The following is a 26,288-nucleotide window of genomic DNA, read 5'->3' as shown; positions in this document are numbered from 1 at the left end:
AGAGTGTGTGAGAGAGAGAGAGAGAGAGAGAGAGAGGGAGAGAGAGAGAGAGAGAGAGAGAGAGAGGGAGAGAGAGAGAGAGAGAGAGAGCATGTATACTGCGTATCTCTCCCTGCAAAAGAATTCTGCGGGGGAGCATGCGCACAGAGCGGAAGAAATGGGAAGCTCTCCCGCAGACAGGGCCCGCCACGGGCCTTACGGTCAGTTGGTGGAAAGCGTCCCGAACTACACAGCGTCATAAGTGATTATATACTTGTATTGTATGCGCTGAATGTAGCCTATCTTCAGTTATTCAACTGATTTCTATGCGTGTATAAACGTATAAGTTATCCGAAAACAGGTAAGTGAGAAAAAGTATACACGCCGATCAAACAAGAAACAAGTTTGCAGATATCAGGCATGGCATCACGCATCGCGCGTGTGCACATGGGCTGCCATGATTGTTGTAAAACTGTGAGGCCGTTAACAGCTCTACGACTGCATTAATAGTAATTTGTTATCATTATAATATTCTAGGAAGACGGTGTGCGCGCAAAGCTGCGATATAGAGCGTATGTGTGGCATCGGGAACTTGTTTTTTATTATCCCCCATAGATCCAGGATAAGTCCCGCTTACCTTCGTATGGCCTTTGGCAGTTCGCGGCGAACCCTTGTATTTTTACGTTGAAAAATCTATCCGGCAGCTAAATTAAATCGAAGTATATAAATACGGAGGAGCTGCGGAATGGATGCGGTCGCGCGCGCGCTCGTCTTGAGAAAAAAATAAAAACACGCAGCTCGCTCGCGAGTCCATAAAAAAGCCCATTTACATATTTCCTTGTACGCCTATTAGCGCGCGGGCCAGAGAACGACGTCCTACGAGATGGACTTTCGCGTTCTCTCTGTCATCGAAAATAAGCTCAACCCCCATTTGGATGCTGAAAAAAACGTGAGAATCGAGCCAGTTCCAAAAAATCTCGGCTGCATCTCCATAATTTCTGCGTCCTTTTTTGTCCACTCCTTTTATCCTCGGTCCTAGTCGCAGTAAAAGCAGTGGACCAGCAGCAGCGACGGCAGCGAGAGGGGGAGATCCCGGACGCATCGGTCCAATTATTTATCTCCCTGGTACGAATCTGCCTTGGATTTATATCTGTACCAAAGACCGCGGGGGAAAAAAAAGACGATCACTAAATCCGGTTCGCTAGATCCTCCTGATGCGGAGCTGTTCCGTTTTCGGGGGTTGCAGTCGACTATAAAAGCCTATGCGACGCCGGACCAAATCGTCCAGACCACTCGAGAGCATCCTAGCGTCGAGAGCTGAGTAGTACTTCAGCGGTCGATCCTATTCATCTGAATATACACACTCGACGAAGATGTCCAAGGCAACTCTGTGTCTCGCTTTCCTGGCGGCCGGTCTGGCCGTGAGTCTGGCCAAGCCAGCGGACATCGTGGCTCGAGTACCGTCCAACTACTACTACGGCACCAAGTGGGTGCTGTTCCGCGACGACAGCATCCCGGACCCACCTCACAACGTCATCCAGGCTGAGAACGGCGTCCAGGTCCTGCCGACTTTCCGCCATCAGCAACAGCAGCAGCCTCAGTACCAGAGCTACTCCTACGTGTCCCAGGCTCCGGTCCACGTAGCCCAGCCTGTCCACGTCACCGCTACTCCCGTCCACGTCCAGCATTCTCCGGTACACGTGCCTCTGCAGCTTCCAGTCCAGCCGGCCCACTTCCGCGTCCAGTCGAGCTCCTTCCACGTCACGCCCGTTCCCGCGCACTTCCAGTCGCACAACCTCCACGTCACCCAGTCTCCGATTCACCTGGCCCCGGCAGTGCACGTGACCACTCCGGCGCCGGCCCACTTCGACTCCGAGGTCGTCGAGAGCAGTAACCAGGGCGGACAGAGACCGCAGCACCAGTTCGGCAAGAATCAGGTGGCGCAGCAGCAGCACCAGTTCGATCAGCAGTACCAGCGCAAGGCCCAGGAGATCGCCAGGAAGAGCCCGGTCGTCACCAAGGTCAGCAGCTTCGGAGTCACCGCCGTACCCCACGGCGCTGTTCACGTGACCAGCCCAGCCTACTTCAACTACCTCAGGAAGAAGAAGAGCGCTTAGACTACTGATCGCATCGAGCCCCGCACCTGGTGATTATTATACCACTATTCTCTTCTTCTTTGCATCGTCATTTCGAGTAGTCGATCTATACGAGATCGTGGATTCTCTCCAGGAGAATATCATGAGGTTCCTCGCATTAATCACTGTCTCTACGCTCGCTTTATTATCCGCGAACGCTGTTCGGCTTTACTAATAATGCTCGCGACGTCTCGTGCGCATTCGACACAAGATTGTTTTCAAGCAGCGCGTTTGCTCAGAATCAGATGTATCACGAGTTTGCATCATTCGTCGCAAAAAAGAAATTGTAATTGTCATTGCCGCAAAAATTTGTCATCGCGTGTCGTTGCTTTTGAATGCAATTGAAATGCTGATTTCTGGCTTCGTCTGATTGATGGGCCTCCTTATCAAATCGGCGCATCTTTGTGCGATTCGAAAAAAAGCTCTTCGATGTAACACTTCTGTCTGAACGTATACTTTAATAAAAAACTTTTTTCACGAGTAATTTTTATCTACGTAGCTTTTATTTGTGTAACCTATTCTTCCTGCACTTAAACCCGTAAATTTAATCCCCTTGGTAACAGGCATTTGGAAGCCAATGTATGCTTTTCAACGAATGAATTTTGATTAGTTGTTCGAAAATGGAAAAAACCACTAAGTGGCACTTTATTATAGCTGCCAAAAACATATCAAGCTTTGAAAATTTGTCGCAAACTGGAAAAAACTGGTTCCTTTTAAGAATGATTAATAGCAGCTTCAATAGTTCAACTACAGAGACGAAAAAAATTCAAATTTATCTTTGGCCACCAAAATTGATTCCATTAATACTTTATTCACGAGTTCCTGCTACTCGAAACAAGCTTTAAAAAAATGCCATATCAAAAGAATCGAAGCAGACCAATGAAATATTTTACCGTGCAGAGACCTATAAAATACGAGTAAGGAAATATTTTTTATAATTCAAAAAATGCAGCTCAGCGTGTTTATCCCTTTCCTCTCCTATCACTTCTGTATAATACAACCTGCGATCTCGCGGTCAACAGCATTTTTAACATCCGCCCATTGGGTATTTTAAACAGGATACGCGATTGTTTATGCCTACTCCATGCGATCTCCGCAACGCGCGGACGTATACAGGCGTAAACACAGAGAGCGTCTCATATCGCCATGAAGCGGTAAATCTAATTACATAATTGCGCGCCCGACGGAGCGGCATTCTGCTTTGCCAGTGTATTCCCGCGTAGCTATAACCGGCTCGTGGAACGAACGGTCGCGTGACACCTCGAGCGGCACGATATAAACGTCACGCTTGCAGTATGAAACGCTCGCAAGCTCTCTGTGAGACTCGGTCATCTATATGTCGTTGCAATTGCGTTAGCCGCGCTTACGGGGGCAGAAGAAGTCAATATATTCTGGTATTGGGATTTTTCTCGAATTTATGCAGAGTTGTATTTGTAACGTATGGGTAAAAGAGATATCTGATTTCTTACCTTTGAGTAGTAGTTCAAGTTTATCATGGTTAATTAAAAATTATTTAAATAAAAGTGTAATCACTAAAATTATTGCAAATCATGCAATGTAAATGCTAATCTCAAAATTTAGAGCTCTCCACAGGGAAAGTGCGTAAATAAACCTTACACAGTCCAAATACCATAGAACAATAGCTATACACAACGACTGTAAAACCGGCTCGGAAGTTTACAATTTGCTGATGTCCATCGAGGCGCGAAAGCGTTTCCCGCGCTCATTCCATTACAACTTGGACTGAGCCATGTGCCATCGCCTTGTGTTTTATCTCGTTTACGCGCTTACCCTCGATTTCGACGCGCCGCGGCCATAAACGCGCAGCGTCGTCGGTTTGAGCGCAGAAACAAAGGCAGCTCCTACTACCACTGCTGCAGCGGTCGATTTCGTTTTACGACGCGCTGTATAAGCCGAAAGATGCGAAAACGCTTGTATCGAGCCTCTGGGGCTAGCCGCGGCGATCGTATGGAACCCGGAGGGATGAGCTCGAGAAAGAAGGGATCTTACCTTATTTATCCACCCTTCGAGCAGCCCAGAGAAGATTGCAGTAAGTCATTGTTTTTATACGATCCTCGCTGGCGTTGAGAAGTTTTCGGGCTTATAGCACCTGTCGTTATTCTCTCTTTTTTTCTTCATCGTCGTATAGCTACTGCGACGAACTTTTAGTTCCGGAGGAGATACCTGAAAATTAATAGAGAAACGGTGCGTGAGTCACGAGATTAACAATTTCCATATACGCCGCTCGTCGTTATCTGCTTTGCAGAGTTATCGGAGTTTTTTCATATAAAGGTGAGTCAACGCTGTAAAAATATTTTTTTATTGCGGCAGAGAGCTCGTAAATTACTTGAACACGCGCACGTGTAATTTTCGCATTTCTTTATGTTCGTTCAGATGAAGTCTAGAACTCTACGAGACAAAAGATATTTGTAATACTAAGGCGAGCGAGTCTGATTTCGATTTTCGAAGATCGAGTGACTCGAGATGTTTATGTTTGCGATTCTACATATGCTGATAACCATAAGGTACTTAAGGAACCCCGTACCATGGAGGCTTTCATTCTCGTTCAAACCTTTGATCTGTACACCTCACTCTTTATTAATATATTCTTATAACGTAAAAAGGCATTCTTTATTTCATAAATCATTATAACGAATTTACTTATTCCGGATTAATTTCCGGCATTTGACACCTACAAGTCGGTGCATTACTCGCTATAAATATACACATAATTTGTTGTTCGATTGATACGAAAGTAATTAAAACCTTTTATTTTAAGACCCGGCGATAAGAAGTAGTAGTATAAAGAGATAAAGCTCATAAATCGTCGCGCAGAGGTAACTTTTATACGCCCACACAGATCGCATCTGCTAAAAAGAATCGATATACGTGGAACTTTATTGGCATAAATCTCCGGGACGATAAAGCTGGAGTTCAATTATAGCCATCAATCGCTCGACGTCCGCATATTCGAGCACAAAAGTCATCGGAGAAGAACAGGCCTCGTGCGTTACTTGGCATACCTACTCCCGGAGGGATAATGTAATCGACGTCGGAGAAAAGCCGGCAGGACAGCGCGTAACCGAACGCGGAAGAAAGAACGGACGTAGAAGCGCGAGTAGAGAGAGAGAGAGAGAGAGAGAGAGAGAGAGAGAGAGAGAGAGAGAGAGAGAGAGAGAGAGAGAGAGAGCGAGAGAGCGAGAGAGAGAGAGAGAGCCGACGTTACAGAGTGCCTCAACAGCCGAGTTAATTAAACGTCTCAATAGCAGACGTCCGCCCAGGGGTGATTAGGTATGCTGCCGAGGCGTGGCTGATGCTGCCGTTGGCCATTGTAAAGCCCGGACTCGCGTAAGTCTTCGCTGTATACAGCCGCGGACGGGAGGCAGGAGGAGTTGAAGAGACAGGATTATGGAAAAGAGAGAGAGAGAGAGAGAGAGAGAGAGAGAGAGAGAGAGAGAAAGAGGAGCGTGCGCCGGGCAAACAATGCAGGTGACAGCTTGTACAGCTCGCGGGCCTTGATCGCCGTCCTAGGCGACGTCGTCGTATACTGTAAACTCGCAGCGGACGTCGACGTTTCTCTCTCTCTCTCTCTCTCTCTCTCTCTCTCTCTCTCTCTCTCTCAGAGCTGTGTGCTTTTCAGGACTGCTTTCTATTTTTCGTGTCTTTTATTCTTTTGCCGTGTGTCTTTATTACAGCTCAGGGCTGTACGCGGTGAATCATTGTTTTTCTTCCTGGTGGTGTAATGGAGCGTGGAAATTTTTTCGCGAGTAAAGCTGAAAATGTTCTAACACTGCATATTATGCGTACCGCGTAACGTCGCGACATCTCTCCAATCCTTCTTCCTCCCTCCCGTGGGTTTCATATCAGAGCGACGACGAATAGGTCCACGACATCGACGCTCGGGACGTGTTATACTGCGCAGCGAGCGAAATTGCTCAAATGGAAACGAGCGTGTCATTCTCACTCGGTCTGCCCGTCAGTCGTCGTTGCGAACAACGCGCGTATACTCTCGCCCTCCGTCATAGTACTTCGCTTATTGCGGAGCAAGTTTGGCTCCGGCGAGCGTAAGCTCGATTCATGTCGACGTCGGCGGACGAAGTACGAGACGGCTGAAGACCGGACTGACGCTGGTATATAGGGTTGACCACCGCCGTCGTCGATCGATCTTACTTTTCTCGACGTCCCCTTGTACTGACTGATTTGAACGCGAAGTTCGATAACTCGTGCGTAGCAAGTCGATGATATTTTTAGATCGTTGAAGCAATGTAATTACGGTACATATTTCCGTAAATTTTTTATAGCGACTCGAATGAGACATCGGCAGCTCTTTACGAGCCGTTGCGCAAAGACTTCGCCGTATAATTCGAGTTTATATCTCACGCGGAATGATATTTCGCGAACGAGTCGGGAGAATACGTATACATGGCAATTAAATCAAAAGCACGAGCACATTAAAATAATTATCGATCTCCGGCAGTCAGCTGTGGCGGCGGCGGTAGATGCATTTTGAAATCGGAGAAAAGAAATATAAAATACAAGGTTTGCAATCGTAATGCCGAGTGCGAAACGAGGTCAGTCCCAACTACCTCAATGTGGCAATAACGGGTCGAAATGCCAATATACGTGTACACAGACAGCTGCGCTTGTTCCTGCGCTGTCTGTTCTCTCACGCGAGATCTGCTGCAGATCACGTGCACACATCCGAGAATTCTTAGCTTCGATTCAAGAGCCATTTTGATACACGAGGGTAGTATTCAAGGTAATTAGATGACGAACAAGTCATGCACATTATCCGATTATTATCAGTGTGAGAAAGCTCGACATGTTTCTAAAAGTCAGCCTGTCAATCGTCGTCGTGGGGAGCGATCTTTATCCGCGCCGCTGCATACAGGTGCCACGGGAGATTCTCAAATCCGCTCGCGCGTCAGCGGCGGGCGAGAAATGGAAATTTGAATAATTAATCACATTACTTATTCAGTCACTAATCTCTCTCTTCGACTCGCGGCCGAGAGCTATATCCCCATAACATCGAATTTAATCACATTTGCCGGTGTACCGAATTAATCTCTATTTAATTATGCTCCGCGGAGCGACGCGATAGCCATCAAGCGGCCGAAACAAAAGAAGACAAACGATTTCCAGCTGTCAGATATAACATCCCTATTTTCAAAATAACGATCCAGTTTTTACATATACACACACACAATCTACAATGGAATTGTTCACTCGACACACACGCGCAGAACAACAGGTCATTCCTAATTTATATCCAGCTGCGAGGTATAGACAAAGGCATTAGCCACGCAGCGGCAAAACTTTCTTCGCTTCGAAGCACACGGCTTTGTGATGCATTATTTTCTATACACTTACGATATACCCATACGCTGTACGCGCCGCAGGAGCAAAAGCCCTTCCTCGCGTGTATAATACGCGTGCAGTCGAACCCCCGGAGTTGAATCGCGCGCGGCGCGAATGCGTAAACAGGGACAAACTGCGCCGACGACGGAGTGTAATTATTTACGAAAGGGGCATTATGTTTTTTCAAAAACTCAGTCACGCACGGCTAGAGAGCTCTCTCTCTCTCTTTCTCTCTCTCTCTCTCTCTCTCTCTCTCTCTGTCTCTCTATACACTCGCGTCGTGGAACGAAATTCTCATGCATCACGAAAGTGCCGGTCATTTTTCACGCAACTGCCGTATAACCCTTCGAGTTTGCCCCTTTCACTCGTTCGCTTTATTTACGTATTCAAGCGCCGTGCGTTTTCATTGACCATGTGTGCGGAGCGTGTGCGTATACGCCTCGTCTTATCCGCAAGGAATCTGGCATACGCTAATGATCGCGAGCGGCGCTTCTGAAAACCGGATGTCACGGAGGGGCATAAAAGCGCCCGCGCGCGAGCGCCTGTTTTCATGCAAATGCCCGCTGTACGCATGAGTTTGTCTCTGCTTCTCCTCTCTGTGATGTGTCCCATGCCGGTGCGGACGTTTTCAACGAGGAGAGCTTTTCACGCGCTGCGATCAGAGGGCAACGCGGATGTGCGGAGCTGGAATACGTAGTCGCACACGGTATGGATATGCGTGTGGTACGTGGTGTAGGCTGGCGCGTTTCGTCGGCCATTTGGAACGAGTAAATTTACCATGATAATACGCGGCACTTGTGTGCTCGCGCGAGCGGAGAACTACTGCTGATTGGGAGCGGGGCTATGTTGCTGCTATGTTTTTCTATATGCACAATTATTTGGTTTTGCTCTGGTGGAAATTAAGTATTTATTAATGCTGCGGTTGCTTTGCAAAATAAACACGCGGTTAACGCATGACACATAAACTCCCGAAAACCTCGTCCCATATTCTACGGGAGCATCTTTTAACGCCATTTCGAGCAAAAGTCACGTTCGAGAGGCATCATCGACTCGCGCGGAGCGAGCGAAACCTCCAAAAAAAGGCATTAAAACGCACACGTACTCCGAGACATGAAAGCTCTCTTAGCTGAGTGTATAAAGCTAGACGAACGAGGCTCGTTAAGACGAACCTGCTCCTCGTTATAGTAAATACGTCCAGGGCGTTTTTGCACGCGTGGGACACCACAAAAGCGGCACGTGATTACCTTACCGAAATAACGCTTACGTACGCACGGCGGGTTGTATACGTACGATTGATTCGACTGCCTCGTCGTCGTCAGCGGCTTAAAAGCGTCATTCCCATTCGGCCGCGGTTTTGCGTATGTGGTGTATCGCAACGAGGGCTATAATAACACGTGCAGCAGCCGTGGCGATAGCAGGACAGGAAGAGGGCGACATCAGGTATGCGCGACGGCTCGCGCATGTGCGTTTAGGTATACGTAAACGAGTGCGTTAAACGCCTGGTTATGTACGCAAGCTCGCACGCGGACCTCGTGCTATACACGAGAGAGAGAGAGAGAGAGAGAGAGAGAGAGAGAGAGAGAGAGAGAGAGAGAGAGAGAGATGTAGAAACGGATGCGCGCGGAGCGATAAAGATCTCCTTTAGCCTTTTCTGTACGCGCGCGAGCGACTATATTTATACCGCTGCTTCTCTAGTTTAGCGCGTATACGTGGAACTTGGAGTGTCCAGCTGGCTTCCAGCACCGGTTCTGCCTGGTCGCCGATGCTCCGGGGTCCTTTGTTCGTACAATATTCGAATCGATGTATATACGTAATGATTATAAGGTTAAGATTCTTGCTTCTTCTGATACTCAGGGCCCGGGGAAACCTGGCATCCCAGAGTACTTAACTGTAAACCACATCTCGACTACTGCTCAATCGTGTGTCTAGACGCGACAAACGAACAACGGACGAGAATACAAAGACTGAACAATGCATCTGTGAGGTATATTTATGGGGTTAGGCGGGATTAGCACATATCTCCCTGTAGCTGGTGTTTAGAAACGCGCACAGAGGAAAACACAAATCAAGAAGGTTTGTGTTTTTATTGCACAAAATTATCTGACGACACATCTGCACTCTTCGAGAGTTCGCAAAAATCTGCTCGTTACATTTTCACGCGCTCACTCAATTGTTTTATCCAAACATTTTTTCTTGTATTGCTAAGTAACCCGATTTTCAATCTTTATCCGACCTCGAACTTCCAAGTGTTCCAATGGCTCACGTCCGTGAAAAGCCTCTACGCTTTTTCACCCCGTGCCCTCCTTTAATTTTCAAAGAATTTTTTGCACGATAATCGTGTCGCCTTACCGAAGGAGGAACACTTGTTCTTTTTAAATAAACGAATAGACATAATAAACAATTAAGTGAATACAATATTTATTAACATTGAAACAGTAACACTCCTTATCGGAGACAACTGGGCTGGCTTAGATCGAACTCTCGCAGGCTGTACTTCACAGCCCTTCTCATGTACAAAATTGTTAATATGCGAGAGCCCAGTTACCTGGCTGAATTATTTACTAAGGGTGAGCACAGATCCTCTGCTAGGGGGATACCTCAGGAACTTAACATTCCAAGAGCGGGTGCTGGGACTTTTAAAGTTCAGGGCGCATGACTCCGGAACTCCATCCCCCCGTACTTCGTCATTTGCCTTCGTACTCGGCATTCAAAGGGGCACTGCGTGATTATTTGTTTGCCTCTGATCCTTAGCCATAAGTATTAATGTATGTGACAGCTGGCCAATAATAACCACCCCAAAAATTTTATGCGACATCGACGGAGGTGTCATCACATAAATCTTCTATAGGGCTAGTCAAAATCCAAAATACAATATTATACTGTGATATATTTTCTCTTAGTTATATGTGATCTCACCGCAACCGGTGATATTTTTAGTACTCTAGTATTCAGTATTCTGTGATAAAATTCTTAAATTTACTTAACCAGTATTTGCCAAAAGTATTTTATTAATAGTATTTAAATGTATATATACTCTGTATTTGTTGTTTTGCCATAGTGCGAATAAATCCGTATCTATCAATCTATCTATGCTAAATTCAGCTTAGACTACAGCGTGGGCCTGAGTCTTATCCTGGTTATGCTTTCTCTCGGACCAATCACATCCCTTGTTACATTCGCTTCTAGCCAGAAGTTTCCGCTGACGCTTTGGTTTCATCCACGCCGCGTCCCGACGCCAAGTATGGCGTTCATCTTCGTAGAGATATATTTACGTACACGCACTTACATGCGCATAACTATCAGAATTACATTCTCACATTTTCGATACAGTCGATATAGACGATAGCTTAGAACCAACTGTGATACGTCACTATATGTTATACGACGTGGAGACAAGGCTAAAAACATCACAGAAATTATGACGTGGCTGGGAAAATTTTCAACCAAAATACGTCGCATCAACTCTCGTCGCGCACGCGTTCGATAAAAGCCAAACGCTCCGAAAATGGATTCTCCACGAGCAACCTCCTTCGCGCGCAACGCAGGCGCCTCGATCGTTCTGCTGCACTTGCGCGGCTAATAATTTCGGGGAGAGCGGTCATTCCGGCAGCTTTTATTGCCGGCAGTGACAATACTCGCTGCTCCGGGCTCGCTCGTACGATCGCGACCCTCCTTTCGCGCGCTGCGTTTAATCATAGAGCGAAGCCTACACGCGTGCGCGCGCGAACGAACGCGAGAGGCCTCACGGAACGGCCTCATAAAGTTAATTGCGGTCGTTCTAACGGTGCGCGCGCAAGGCTGCAATAGAACGTGTGTGTGGCATCGGGAACTTGTTATTATCCCCGGGGATAATGTGCAATAAGAGCGGTAATAATTGCTGCGGCGACGAGGCTCTCCCTCTCTCGTGAGAGTGTGTGTGCGTGTAAGTTACACACACAGCCGCGCGTAATCAGCGCGATTAACGAGCTCCTATAAGGCGCGTAAGCGATCCTCGAGATGCTGATGCTTATAAGTAAGCGCATTTGCGCCTGTCGTCGTCGTGCGCGCTTTTAATCTTTACATAACCAGTCATTAACGTTTTCTCGGATATCTTATATAGATGTGTATAATGGATGGGAGAGAGATTTATAAGACTCGTACATAACCGCTCGCTTCATCAATTTTAAAGAGGCGCGACATGTATAGCGCGAGAGATGCGATACACACACCTGCGAGTGAAAGAGAGCCTGTTTGAGAGATTGCTCGCTGCTGATTTTGCTTGATTTTAGAATAGAGATGGGGGATCGCTGGGAAATTTTTAAGACGATAATGTATCGACTAAGGGAATTTTCAATCTTGATAGTGAAACCGTTTCGAACAGCTGCGAACAGATCGTAAATGAAATATCTAGTATTATGTAAAAAGCTTTTGCAAGCAATATCGTTACGGATTCAAAATGAGCATAAAATCGAAATGATAAATCTTCCACGCTAATATCCAATTCCAAAGCCCACAAGCCAACATTTACAAGCGCCTATATCCTGCGTCTCGCATCAGCCTCTCCTCAGATCCGTCCTCAATAATGGAAAATCCGTGACAGTGACACGCATCACGAGCGAGTATTTTCCCAAGTCGACGTGTTCTCTCGACGCTGTTTTCCCTTTGCCAAAGTCAAAGGTTTCTCTTTTTCCAGAGCTCTCTCTCTCTCTCTTGCTCCCTTCTCTGCTGCTGCTGCCGCTGGATAAACAGTGCCGGCACACGGACAGATGGTCGGGCTCAAGTGGCTGACAAACAAACGCCAGGCACTTCAATTCTGAAAGGAAACGGCGCGACGGCATCCTTTGAGAAAAATCGTTTCCAGCGTGAAGTGCAGAGTGCGCGACCGAACGACCTATACTGCGCCTGCTGAACTTACACGACGACAGTTTGGCCGCATGATTATTTTTCATTTGACATTCGCTCGCACCGCTGGTGTCGAGGGAATCGTGTGAAAAACGACGTCGGATGTTTCTTGGACGAATTTGTTCGTAGAAATTATTGCGGTGTGATAAGGCGGAGGGAGAAAAATAATATAGGCGTTGCTTTGTTATACGTTCACGAATGAAATTAATGTTAGAACGTAGTTTACGCAAGACTTATATTATTTCAGAAAATTTCCGTTTGCTTTCGATATTCTGCTTAAAACGTTGCGCAATCTCTCAAACACTCTGGACTTAATTTTATTCTGTGGTTAAATATATTGCTTTTGGATACTATATAACAAAATTCTGATATTTGTTGAGATCGGCCGAGCAAAAAAATTCCATATGAATGGTCAATCTATTCAAATAAAATTCACCCTAGATCAAACAGGAAATAGAGTGATAAGACTTTTATTTTCATAGTACAACACGCTGCCAGAGCTAATTCTCTGGCGTAAAAACCGCCACTAAATAGAGCCCAACAAGGTCTATTTCTAGCTCGCGCTAACGAGTAAGTAACGTATAGAAAAATAATTTCTTTAAAGCCCACAGGAGATCGCGATAGCCGTGTACTCTTTTTCGTCTGTCTTTCGAGAGAGACGGTTCGTCCAAACGTCACTCGGCGCGTCTGAGAGTCTGAAGGGAGAGCAGAGCGGCAGCCAAGATCTCGGCGACGGATGAACGACAGGCCGCTCGTCGGGAGGAGACAGCTTCGAGTTGACGAGACGTCGCCGAAGGCGCGCGGTCACGGATGCCAAAAAGACATTATACATCAGCTTGTATTATCCACTTCATTCTTGAGTGCCTACCCCCCCCCTTGCTTCTGTTTTTTATATCTCTCTCGCGATGGATATGCACAAGATGTATATAGTTTATCAGCGGCTATAATTAAGATGCAGCCCGATGCGACTGCTGTTGCACATCAAACGCTCAGCTCCCGGCTGTACACTTACGCGGCTTTTTTCACTCGGCCGGTGACGAATGATGGATTAGGTTTTTTCCGAGTGATTGCTCGGAATAATCGTTGTTATTGATCGTCCGACGTATAGTCACGCTGCAGAGTCGTTCGAGCCTCAAATACTTTAATCCGAAATATAATCTACCGTCGATAAAGCATTACAATACACAAAACAAACATCTCGCACGTGTAGAGCCGTTCTTGAGGCTTCGATATCTGCCGAATAAGCCGCAGAAATCAGAATTTCTCAATTTCACTCGCGATTGATAGGAGTCCACATCGTATGTCATTTGCTTAGCTCCATCAATATTTGTTCCGACGAACCAGCAGCGAGGATCGCGTGATATGTGATATACACAGCTCAAGAGAGCTGAGCGACTCCAGGTTAATTTAGCTCGAGCCGCGCGCATGTGTACCAGACAATATATTCGCACTTGGACTTCCCTTTCGATCGACTGAGCTCATTATCTGCTTCGCGATGCCATGTGCCAAATTCTTCGAAGCGACGTAACGAAACTATATGCCGAGAGGGGCACGTACGCGCCTTTTGTTAGAAGGAGAGACTTTGTTGCGCGCTATCAATATTTTGGCTGGCTTGAACGTCGCGGCTTGACGTTTCTCATAGGAGCTTCTTCGTTTACCCTTCTTTCTTCCAAGTATTCGAGATTAGCATTAAATAGTCAAATTTCGTTTGAACTTTGAATTTATGATAACCGTGATCGGGTGTACCTATATTGAAACGCAAATTCGGGGAAAAATATATTTTTAAATCTGAAATGTAACGATCAGCCTCATAAAAGTTTTACGCCGCACGTGCGAGTAAATTTCACAAACATAACGCGTAAAACCGTACACCTTACAACGCACAATGTATCTTTTATTGCAGCGCGTGGTAATTTCACCTTAAAGGCGCAGATATAAACAAAATCCCCCGAGAGCTAGTCTCTTACATACCTCCGCATTACGTACGCTCTCACGTACGAGCCTAATAAGAGCAAGATTCAAAGATAAGCGAAAATGCAGCTGGGACGAAATCACAATCTTTCTCGGAGCTGAAGATTATCGGCCGCGTAATGATAGCGGCCGAGGTGCGGCGGCGCGTCTCCGCATTGTCATTACACGTGCGCCCGGGACCCGCTCATTTTAGTCTCTCTCTCTCTCTCTCTCTCTCTCTCTCTCTCTCTCTCTCTCTCTCTCTTTCCCGCTCCCGCCGCGATAATTAGCGCCGCTTGGCTGCCCAGCGAGATGAACCGGCGGCGGCCAAAGTGTCTGCGCAGCGTGAAATTTTTTGCGAAAATTGCACTTCCACGCGGTTGCGATTTTTATGCGCGAGCGGGAACGTGATCGATATGCTTTTGCCGGCGAGGTCTTTTTGATGCAGCTCGTTCGTCTTCAATTTATATTTTTCTTTTAAATAATAATCTTCTTTTAAATATATTGTCGAGACGGTCCGTTATCGAGAAAATGCTGTAGTGTAAACAGAAAGATGCAATCGGTCAACGTTATACAGACCAACTCCAAGTGAAGCTGATAAATTATCAACGACGACGCGAAAGGTACCAAAGCCGGACGATACACCGACCAGCGATCATAGGCGCGAGTGTCGTAATCGCGGCTAATCGCAGAGCGGCTCCAGCTCTGAGCGAGATTAAGGGGAGGCGATGTATATACAGCCGTGGGCCCTCTTTCTCTCCATACTCCTAGAAGTGTTTCTGCCTATAACGACTGCGTAACGAGCGCAGGCGCCAGATAAGTAGAGGGTCGGCGCTGCCCCGTCGCGTAGCTGTTATTTTCGAAAACAAAATTACCGATATTTCGAGGGGAGCCTTTCTGGAAGGAAGAGAGATAGAGAGAGAAGAGAACAAGGCCACCGCCGGCGCTGTTGACACGAAGCTGACCGTATCCGATTGAGAGACGCCACTGTGCACACGCGTGAGCCGAAAATTACGGAGATCCGCCCCCTTTAGCCGGGATATAATTTCGCTTCATTAAGCAAAGTGAAATCGGCTTTTTTTTCGGAGAAATCACTGCCACTGAGGACGGCGATTCCGCGCGAGAGCGGCTTTATCATTCTTTTTCCTGAAGCGAGAGCTGCGCGAGAGAGGTCCTTGTACGTTTTGCCGATTATTATACCGCGCGAGCGAAACGAGGTCGTTTGATTATTATTTTTAAGTCGAATTAAATTTGGCTTTTCGAGCTTCTTTACGAGCTGGCCCCGCACAAATCAGTCTTGTAATTTTACATCTTCCTTGAAGACTTACTTAATGGCACGCGATTGATTCTTTGAACTAATTTTCACTTCTCCGCGCGGTTCGTTACGGGGCGTAATTTTCATAAATTAGGCGAATCGCTGCAATTTTTTTTAACGCCCTCGAGAGCGCTATATGCGGGGAAAAAAGTGCCCGATACACTGTTCACAGACACGCTCTTATTCGAGATATACAGCTGGAGCGATAAGATCGGTGACACTCGCGCCGCTGTATGAGGGCGTATCTAGAAAAAAAGTAGTAAATAAAAGGCGCAAAAGTAGTAAATTGTTGAAGAACTCAAATAAAACGGAGATAAAGAAGAGGAAATGAGGCTCCGGCTCGGGAGTACAAAAGACATCAAACATCATATACATATTCAAGTTTCCACAAACAAGGGTTCTTTTACGAGCCTTTTTCTCTCTCACCTCGAACTTCCGGCCGCATCGTACACACGAGAGCGGCTATCATTGGCCGTGTACGAGGAAAAGCTTAACGTGAAAACGAGAGGCGGGGACCGAAAATTAGCATTCTTTTTCAAAGCCCATCGGGCGCGCGCGCGAGAAAGCTGTTGTCCTGCTTTAAACGCTGGTTGATTTGTGAGCTGAGCCCAAAGTCGAAGAAAGCCGAGGGGCCACACGCCTGCGCATTAAATAAAGAGAGAATAGAGCGAAGAAGAACGAGCTGTACACAGAGACAGCAAGAGAGAGAAAAAAAGGTCGCGGTATTCGTGTTGTGCGCGCTTATGGTCGGCGCCGCACAGATTTTATCGGGATCTTTCTCTCTCTCTCTCTCTCTCTCTCTCTCTCTCTCTCTCTCTCTCTCTCTCTCTCACTCTCTCTCTCTCTCTCTCTCACTCTCTCTCTCTCTCTCTCTCTCTCGCGTAGTAGCTCCGGTTGTTTACAGCATTGGATCCGGCGTATTTTTCGTTTTCGAGAAAATCTGTACACGGATCTATGTATGGGGGCGCGCATAAAAATGCGCAGGCGCTGCTGCACCGCAGAACAGACTGTGCAGCGGCAGCAGCGGACCTCGACGCGGTGGCCGAGCTCGCGCGCCAGCGGGGTGTTTTATGGCCGACGGCGGCGGTTCGCGTGTTTCGTGGTAGGCATTATTTTTCCCTCCTAAACTCCGTTATACCTGGAACAATGGAGAGATTAAAACATAAAATATGATCTCCCAGGTGATACGCGCGCGGCCCGAGACACTGCATTAGTATATGCATCAGAGAGAGAGAGAGAGAGAGAGAGAGAGAGAGAGAGAGAGAGAGAGAGAGAGAGAGAGAGAGAGATGCCTATAGCTCGCACTCTCTCCGCGGTAAATTCGCCGAAACGGCCATCTTTACGCGCTGTTTTGCTTTTTTTCACCCGCTGCACGCACACACTCTTTTTACCCCGCTTCCTTTCAGCTCTAACGCGCGCATATTTCGCCCTTTCTCCATTTCGCCGCTCGGCGCCACACGGCCTCGCCGCGTGTTCCTCCTTCCGCGAGAGTACATTTCTTTCTTTTTTTTTCACTCGAGCCTCGGGAGTAATTGGACAAGCCGAGGTGTAATTGGACAGGTAGTTGACAGGCTTATTATTTAGTGTAATGAAGGTGGAGGGGGGGGGGGGAGAGCCCCGTGATTTCGCGTAGATGTATGTCCGCGCCGCTGATGTATCGGAAGCGAAGTTTAAGTATACACTAAGAAAAATCATGGACTCGTTGCTGGTGAGTCCCCCATGGAGTATATCCTGCGCGAGCGGTCTGGAGTAGTTCCAGGTGCTGCTACATATAATGCAGTAGCGCCACGGAAAAATTTCCTATGACAATTCCAAACAATATTTCCATAGAGCCATCCGCAATTATCGCGGCAGACTCATGGAATAATTGCGGGCGCTTGTACTGCAATATTTATTCGTCAATATAAACTCCTATATGAATAGAGATTAAACGAGGTAATAAATATATAAAAAAACTGTACATATATTGCGCATCGAATTTATTATTTCACAAATCGTATCTAGTAACTGCAATTTCTAAATTATTTTTTTTTACATAAGTAGAAGGTGGAATTAACGGAATGTGGGAAATATTTGAGGGCAGTTGGATCTGTATCGCTATGTACATCGTATGCATGGAAAAAATCATTAAAACCAAATTTGTAAAGGTTTTTTGTGAGTAAGAAGGTTTCATTTTTATAATCCTCTCTTTAAAAAATGATGGACTTTGTTGTGAAGCATTTAATACGTGATTCTGATTGGTTGCTGGTTGGTTGTCTAGGCAACGAGATCAGAGCCGCGCACTTTAAATTCATAACCTCAAAACAGTCATAACCCTGGTAGAAATATTTGAGGTGTTTAAAATGAAATGTGGAAACATCGATGGCAGAAAAAATATATGAAATGTAACTAGCAAGAAACCTTAGTAAATTAATCATTACCAAGAGTGTAGTATTAAAACATGTGTATTGAAAAGTGGCACCATAACCCTATTTAAAAGTAGTAATAATGTGTGAATATTACTCAGTTTTTTTTAAATGTCAATGAGAAGTGCAATTAAAAGAATGAAAAGGATGAAGATATAATACTGTGTCTCTATATACCCAAAGTCACCCTCGATGAAGTTTGAGAGGTGAATTTAAAGAAAAGTTCAGTATCCGAGTCAGTAAGTTTAAGTCTATCATCATACAATGCCCTTTGAATTGTAATGATAGACAAACTCACTGACTCTTATACTGAACTTTTCTTCAAATTCACTACTCAAACCTTAATGACGACGACATTGGGAATTATTTATTTTAAAATAGTATTGCGGGTATGGTAACGTATCAGATGCTTATAAAATATTAGCAGAAGTTAGTGTGCCGCCCAACACTTATGTGAATTTTCTACCAGAGTTATTAGACAGGGATAGAATCAAGAGCGCGCGAAGCGCGCTTTCATTCCTAGTTATATATAACTAGGTATAGTGAAAAATATATATATTTTTCACTATACCAAATTGAATTCCATTACTGCCGAAACCTGTAACGAATACTGTATTCTTAGAAAAATGTCTGCTAAGAATTTTGACATATTTTAAAACAATTACAGGTGTTTCAATTCTTACTTCTGGATCAAAATGGGTTAAAACTAAATGAGCGTTTTCTGCTATTTCGATAGGACCTAGAAGAATATTGCGCAAACAATCATAATTAAAATTTTCGTCGTAATAACTAAATTGCAATTGATTGCGTATAGCTATTGTCAATGGTAAATTTTAATTTGATGTAGTTCCTAGTTCCTACAGCTACTTGTTTTTTGTTTCTATAAGCTCCTTCGAATTTCATGGACAAATAGTGTATCTGGGGACCATTCGCTTCGATGAGATGATCGTAATGCACCCAAAAGTGCATTTTAAGTTTTAGCTTTTGAAACAGCTGTACATACAAAGCATTATATTTTTGAATTAATTCTTTTATAACTATTAAATTAGCCCAATATATCATCGGACTCATTAATAAACCTATTATTTTCCAGAAAATACGATATAGCTTCCAATATTCGTATTTATCATTAATTACGTCTCCGATCATTCCACCTAAGTATCTACACAAGAATAGTATTAGGCGATTTCAATGCTAAAATAGGTAGGGAGGAAATGTTTAGACCTACTATAGGGAAGGAAAGCCTGCACGAAGTCAGCAACGATAACGGTATTAGGGTCATAAATTTCGCGGCAGAAAAAGATCTTATAATCAAAACTACGTGTTTTAAGCACAAGGACATACACAAAGCAACGTGGACATCGCCGGACGGGGCCACACAGAACCTAATTGATCATTTTCTCATTGAAAAAAGACGTCATACTGACGTTCTCGACATAAGGGCTCATAGAGGGACAGATAGCGACTCGGACCACTTCCTAGTAGTAGCCAAATTAAGAACTAGATTAGTAGCGAATCAAAATAGTAAGCGAACAAACAAGGTAGAAAGCTTCGATATTGAAAAGCTACGAGATAGAACAGAGCGAATTAGGTACCAGATAGAAATTAATAACAGGTTTCAGGCACTTGAAGAAGCAAACACATCGCCGGAGGAGAATGACGAACCGAATAGCTTATGGGGGGACATCGAAAAAACGGTAAAAGAGGCCGCGAACAAAGTACTGGGTAAAAAGAAAAAGCCAAAGAGCAAACCATGGTTTGACAAAGAGTGCGAACTCTGGTTTGAAAGGCGCAAAAAGGCTAAATTAGATAGCTTACACAATAGAAGCGATAGGACCGTAGAGGAGTATTCTAACGTAAGGAAACAGGCGGGTGCGATCTACAGAAATAAGAAGCGGGAGTATCAAAAGAATCTTATTAGAAGAATAGAAACAAACAGTAAGGAAAATAACCCCCGCAAAATGTACAGACGGATTAACGCCATCAGAAAGGGTTTTAGGAATAGAGCGCAATTGATGAAGGACGAAAACGGGGACCTCGTAACAAATGACAACGAATTACTGTCGCTGTAGAAAAACTATTTCGATAAATTATTAAACGTGCACGAAAATAGCGAAGAATTAGGGAACGAAATTCACACTGCCGAACGTGGAGGAACCGAGCTACCAAGAAATTAGAGGCCGCGATTAAAAAACTAAAAAAACAACAAAGCAGCGGGAAATTACTCTATTCCAGCTGAGTTACTCAAATATGGGGGCGTCGAGCTTACTTTTAAAATCTATAAACTAGTATGTGCCATCTGGAAAAATGAAACAATACCCGAAAATTGGAAGGAATCTATAATTATACCGATTTTTAAAAAGGGGCATAAGACAGACTGCAATAACTACAGGGGTATCTCACTTTTAGCAACGTAATACAAGCTAGACTCACTCCATTCGCGGAAGATATAGTAGGAGATTATTAGTGCGGATTTCGACGCAACAGATCGACGAGCGATCAAATGTTTACCATAAGACAGTTGTTAGAGAAAAAGTGGGAATTTTGCGAAACCATACACCAACTATTTATAGATTTTAAAAAAGCGTACGATTCTATTAAGCGAAGCAAAATGTATCAAATTCTAGTACTTCTCGGTGTACCAAAAAAACTCGTGAGATTGATTCAAATATATCTGAACGGAAGCACGAGAAAGGTCCGAGTAGGCGGTAATGTACCAGAACCCTTCACGATACGCGATGGTTTAAAACAAGGGGATGGGCTCTCTACGGTGCTGTTCAACTTAACGTTAGAGTATGTCGTTAGAAAAATGCAGGTTAGCCAGCTGAGCGCAACGCTTAATAGAACAACGCAGATACTAGGCTACGCAGGTGATTTGGATATACTGGGGAATTGTAGGGAAACGGTAGCAAGAAACGCGGAAATTCTCATAAAAGTGGCTGAGTATACAGGGTTAGAAGTGAGTGAATCAAAAACAAAGTACATGATTGTGGATAAACTAGGCATCTGCAGAGGGGAGGGAGATCTCAGAGTTGGGAATTTTACTTTTGAAAAGGTTAGCGAATTCAGGTATCTGGGTACGACCATAAATGATAAAAACGAGATTAATGTCGAAATAAACAAGAGACTCCATTCGGGTAATGCTTGCTTCTACGCCGTGAGTAATTTACTTAAGTCGAAGCTATTGTCTAAAAACGTTAAAATAAGAATATACAGAACAATAATACTACCGGTGGTTCTGTACGGGTGCGAAACGTGGGCTCTCACTAAGCAGGTGGACGACCGTTTTAGGGTATTTGAAAATAAAGTCTTGCGAAAAATATACGGGCCGAAGAAAAATGAGGAAACCAGGGAATGGAGGAGACTACACAATGATGAGTTACACGATAATAATAAAATCACGCAGATTGGGATGGGCAGGGCACGTAGCGAGAATGGGAGACGACCGTACGGCAGCGCGTTTAAAAAAACGTAGACGATCGAGATAAAAAAAATAGTTTTTAGGTTTGTGCAAGAGAAAACTCCTCCCAAAATTTCAGCCCGATTGGTCGAAAATTGCGTGAGATATCGTATCTCACACATTTTTCGATGACAAAACTATAAGGCACTTCTGTGTCGCGGTCGTGCCTAAAAAAGTTGAAATTTGGACCAAATCACCGATAGAAGCAACATTTTTAGGAACTCCTCTAAACATAAGTTTATTTAACCCATTAAAGCCCATGCTAAGACTGGTTGAGATAGCGACAAACAAACTGTGCTATCCTTTCATAAGTGAAAAATAAAATATACGTATTTTTTCTTATGTCATTTGCAATTGTTTATAACAAATTATTTAAACAAATTATAAAAAAATTCATAATTTTCAAAATCTGAATGCGGGAATCGATTCTGGAGGTAAAATCGAGACGAAAACATATATAACACTTTTTTGTCAGAGTACAATTTGTTAGTGTAATGTAGGAATAAACAATTGCATGTTGGGGAGAAAAAGTGACCATGTCAAGTCCCAAGCAAAATCTATCTGGAATAGCAAAAAACAAACTATGCCATCCTTTGCATAGCTGAAAAATAAAATATACGTATTTTTTCTTATGTCATTTGCAATTGTTTATAACAAATTATTTAAACAAATTACAAAAAATTCATAATTTTCAAAATCTGAATGCGGAAATCGATTCTGGGGGTAAAATTGAGACGAAAACCCATATAACACTTTTCTGTCAGAGGCCAATTAGTTATTGTAATGTAGGAAGAAACATTCGGCCTCCTGAGATTGTTTCAAAAAATCGTATAGAATGAAGCTAATTATTGTATTTATCCATCAATATTCACACGAATTATTGTAAATATGTTCGGTGGGATTGAATTATTGTTCATTCTCCGTCTTGGCATTATGAGTGACGTTACCAATGTAGAACAAAATAAAATCTAAAAGTTTTCCGAAATTATTATTTCAAAGAATAGATCCAATGTATGAATGTTTTCAACCGTTAGCCCGCCACTCAAACGTATTCTCTAACACGGAAGGATTTGCGAAATGAAATAAACTTATCCAATTACAGTATAAGATCTCAAAATGTATCAGTAAAAAATACTGATATGATTCCACATACCATGCAAGAGAATGAAAACACTTATTTGTCAATAGTTTATTTCTACATAAAGATAACAAATTGAACTCTGACAAAAAAGTGTTATATAGGTTTTCGTCTCGATTTTACCTCCAGAATCGATTCCCGCATTCAGATTTTGAAAATTATGAATTTTTTTGTAATTTATTTAAATAATTTGTTATAAACAATTGCAAATGACATAAGAAAAAATATGTATATTTTATTTTTCACTTATGCAAAGGATAGCACAGTTTGTTTGTCGCTATCTCAACCAGTCTTAGCATGGGCTTTAATGGGTCTATATACATGCAAATGCATTAAAAAGTTATATTTCAAATATATTGGATACAATCTCAACTTTTTAGAGCTTTTATTATGCATATAAATTGCTATTGAAGAATTTATCAACTTTCTCAAGAACGATGACCTAAGATAGAAAGTCAATCGAAAATCTCACAGTTTACTTCTGTGAAGAGACAATTCTTGACTGGCATGCTATAATAAAAATATTAGAATTACCTTTTTATATAAAATTTGGATTTACTTTAAAAATGTCTTTAATGAGACCATCTCTTTTCTTATTCTGAGCTAATTTAATAATTTTAGCATCAGTTGATGGCCAATTATTCTCGAATATGTCGTTAAGCTTCCCAAAAAACGCATGAAAATCTCGTTCTACCTTCACAAAAATCATTAGTTTCGTTAATAATAAATTTTGTGACAATAAATTTAATTTTAATGTGAGAATATATACATACTAAAATATATCCTGCAGGATTCGTAAGATTTGGGAACATGCGAAAATCGCAGTTTGATCATTTTATATAACAGTTTACGTTTATTCACAGCTGTACTATTCCATTTGCTTATGTATGTTGCATCTATGAGTTGTACGCTTTCTTACAGCTCTGCAAACTCTTTCGAATAGTCTTTTTCTATGAGAACAATGTTGAGCTCGAGTAGGTTCGATCAAACTGACTGCTATTGCCTTATCCCTAAGATATTCGTACTGTCTTTAAGAGTTCCAGCAGCAGAATGATCTGAGGTTGATCTCGTATAGAATCCTTCTTTCAGCGTTCCTTCAAAGAGTTGGGCACAATCATCAGCTAAAGCGATAAACCTCTCTGGACTTATACCATAAATATAACAAGGAATATACATATATATTACATATTGAAATTTGAAGATATAAATCTTTCAATTAATATAACAAAAATTGCAATACCTCCAACTCTGAGTTCGTCGCACTTCGTGTAGTATGAGAACTTTTGCCACTGTCGATGTAGAGAAGTAAAGCCTTCCATTCTTTTCAAGCAGTTTGGATCTGCTATTTTTATGTTTTCAAAATATAAATAATGCAACTAAATTCTCCTTCAGGGTATTGCCTCAATACATGGTAAACATAACTGATAATTTCAGCTTCTGATGCTGTTCCATGTAGAAGTCTGGATTGCAAATTCGACGGACAGTCTCTAAGAACTTTATCTTCATTAGATTAGAGGTACAATCAATTATTTGGATATTTTCGACGATGGCTAAGTCAGTAGACGTATTAATCCTGATGTTAACTATGTCTACAATAAAAACATTATTTCATTATATATATATATATATATATATATATATATATATATATATACACATATATAAATTAATATTTTGCCCTATATAAAAGCTAAGATAGCCATGCAAAAAGAGAAAATAAAAGGTAACTACGTTTTGAAGGTTAGAATAGAGAAAAGTTTCAGTTTTGAAAGAAAATAAAAAATAACAAAAAATCTAACCGATCCCGTCAAGACTTGAAATTGCTTGGGTTAAATCCAATGCACCCCGATGCACATCATCCATTGTACTCATCTTTATTTTTATGCACATACAATTACATTCGTTACAGTCATTAATATACATTAATACATACACCCATAACAAACCAATTTTCTTACCTTTGAATGAAAATCTGCTTTTTCCTCCGTCTGATCACATGCACAAAACACTCACGACTATACAGTGATTGTAATTTTGCAAAAAACCTGCAAATGATACAAAGTCGTAGTGCACTGTCGCGCGTGCATGCGCGTGGTCCTAAAATTCTAAGGGGCCTGCCGCGATAATTGCGGTTACGCCATGGAACTATTGGCGGGAGAGAGCGCCTGCAATTTTTCCGTAGCGCTAGTCGCAGTCCAGGCGGCCGCACCTGGAACTACTCCAGACCGACCGCGCAGCATATACTCCAGGGGGACTCACCAGCAACGAGTCCATTATTTTTCTCTCAGTGTAGGTATACGCGTCGCTGTAATGTCGGCCATTCGATATACACCGCGAAACGCGTGCTGGCACTTTATGCAAATGTTTGTGTTTTGCATTCGATGGCTTACAGCGTATAATGTCGAAGAAAATACCACGCCTGACGTATTTTCCTGCCATTAGCAGTGAGTTCGACGAAAAAGCTATTATACACGCGGAGCGACGAAATTCATCCTCGCAGGAGACGAAGATCGAACTATACCTGCTGGAGTGGGATAACAATGGAAACTGTTAGAGGACTTAATCCGCGACGGGATTTTCAGTTTATTTCCCGTGAGCCGGCCTATGCGAAAAGCGGTAATTCAGCGCCCGCCGTTTCGTATAATAGCCGCCCCCGGGGTCATAAATTTTTTCGACCTGAAAAAATAGCAAACAACCTATAGATGGCTTACAACGAAATTAGGCTTTGCGTCGTTAATACATTTCGAAATAAAAATAATCCTCTTATGCGGGATTAAACTGATGCCTCCATGCCATAAATCTTTTGCGCGTTATATTTTGTCACGCGCGCGCATGGCTTCGGCCTGTTTGGGTATTGATAAACAAAATTTTTTGTTTATAATAAAAAAAGAAACTCGATGCAAATAAGCATACATGCCAGATTTCACAATGTACAAGTGCACAGCACCGTATACAATATGCAACATACACGGCGTCTACAGCGGCAACCGCAATAAACAATTTTTCTAAAGTAATTTTTCTAAAGTACCAATTTAGCGGCATAATTATTACGTGTCCGCGTTCGAAACATGCAATTCCCCTCGGACTAAGTAAAAGTACAGTCACGCCGTAACCCGAATAAGCCGCCGCGCGCTGCAATAAGTATATCCACCTTTTAAAAATTACACATTTTTTGCTGCCCGCGTATTACGTGCGCTAATTGCAGCCTACTTAACGACCATACGTCTCCCCCCGTCATCATGCACAGCACGTCTGATTTTTTCCCAGTCGCGAGCTATACTCGTCCACACGCGCGTCAATTCTGCACCGTCTCGCAATTATAAACACGCCAAAAGTCAATGATATAATAAAGGAAGCTGCTGCTCGTTACGCATCGGCGCTGCGGTGACACGTACGAAATCACGCCTGTCGATCACAGCGCGGAGAGGAGAGAAAGATCCGCAACGAAGGCTGATGCAGTGCGTGAAGATATATACAACCTGTACGGTATAAATGTACAGTGAGGGGAGGGGGCACATCATCGGGGCTTAGGCAGGGAAAATACGAAGTCGCCGAGAGAGCTGGTGCACGGGGCTGTCTCATGTTTAAATCAGCGATAACGAGAAGCCTCGGTGACATATGTCACTGTCGCCGTCAGCTGCCTACACAATCAATATAGTCACTCGCC

At 43.5% G+C, this 26,288-nt stretch overlaps 1 long non-coding RNA gene across 1 annotated transcript; it reads right to left on the bottom strand.

Annotated features, from left to right (window-relative positions):
• Nucleotides 1–23,006: 23,006 nt before the first annotated feature.
• On the bottom strand, nt 23,007–24,864 carry LOC103317944. Its single transcript, XR_004227248.1, has 3 exons — nt 24,580–24,864; nt 23,862–24,210; nt 23,007–23,765 (listed from the first exon to the last, which is right to left on the bottom strand). It is a non-coding gene; the product is annotated as an uncharacterized LOC103317944 (long non-coding RNA).
• Nucleotides 24,865–26,288: the final 1,424 nt, after the last annotated feature.

The sequence above is a fragment of the Nasonia vitripennis genome, chromosome 3, assembly GCF_009193385.2.
Source record: "Nasonia vitripennis strain AsymCx chromosome 3, Nvit_psr_1.1, whole genome shotgun sequence".
Taxonomy (NCBI): domain Eukaryota; kingdom Metazoa; phylum Arthropoda; class Insecta; order Hymenoptera; family Pteromalidae; genus Nasonia; species Nasonia vitripennis.
Note: the sequence above shows the minus strand (reverse complement) of the source record. Positions and strands in the feature narration are given on the sequence as shown.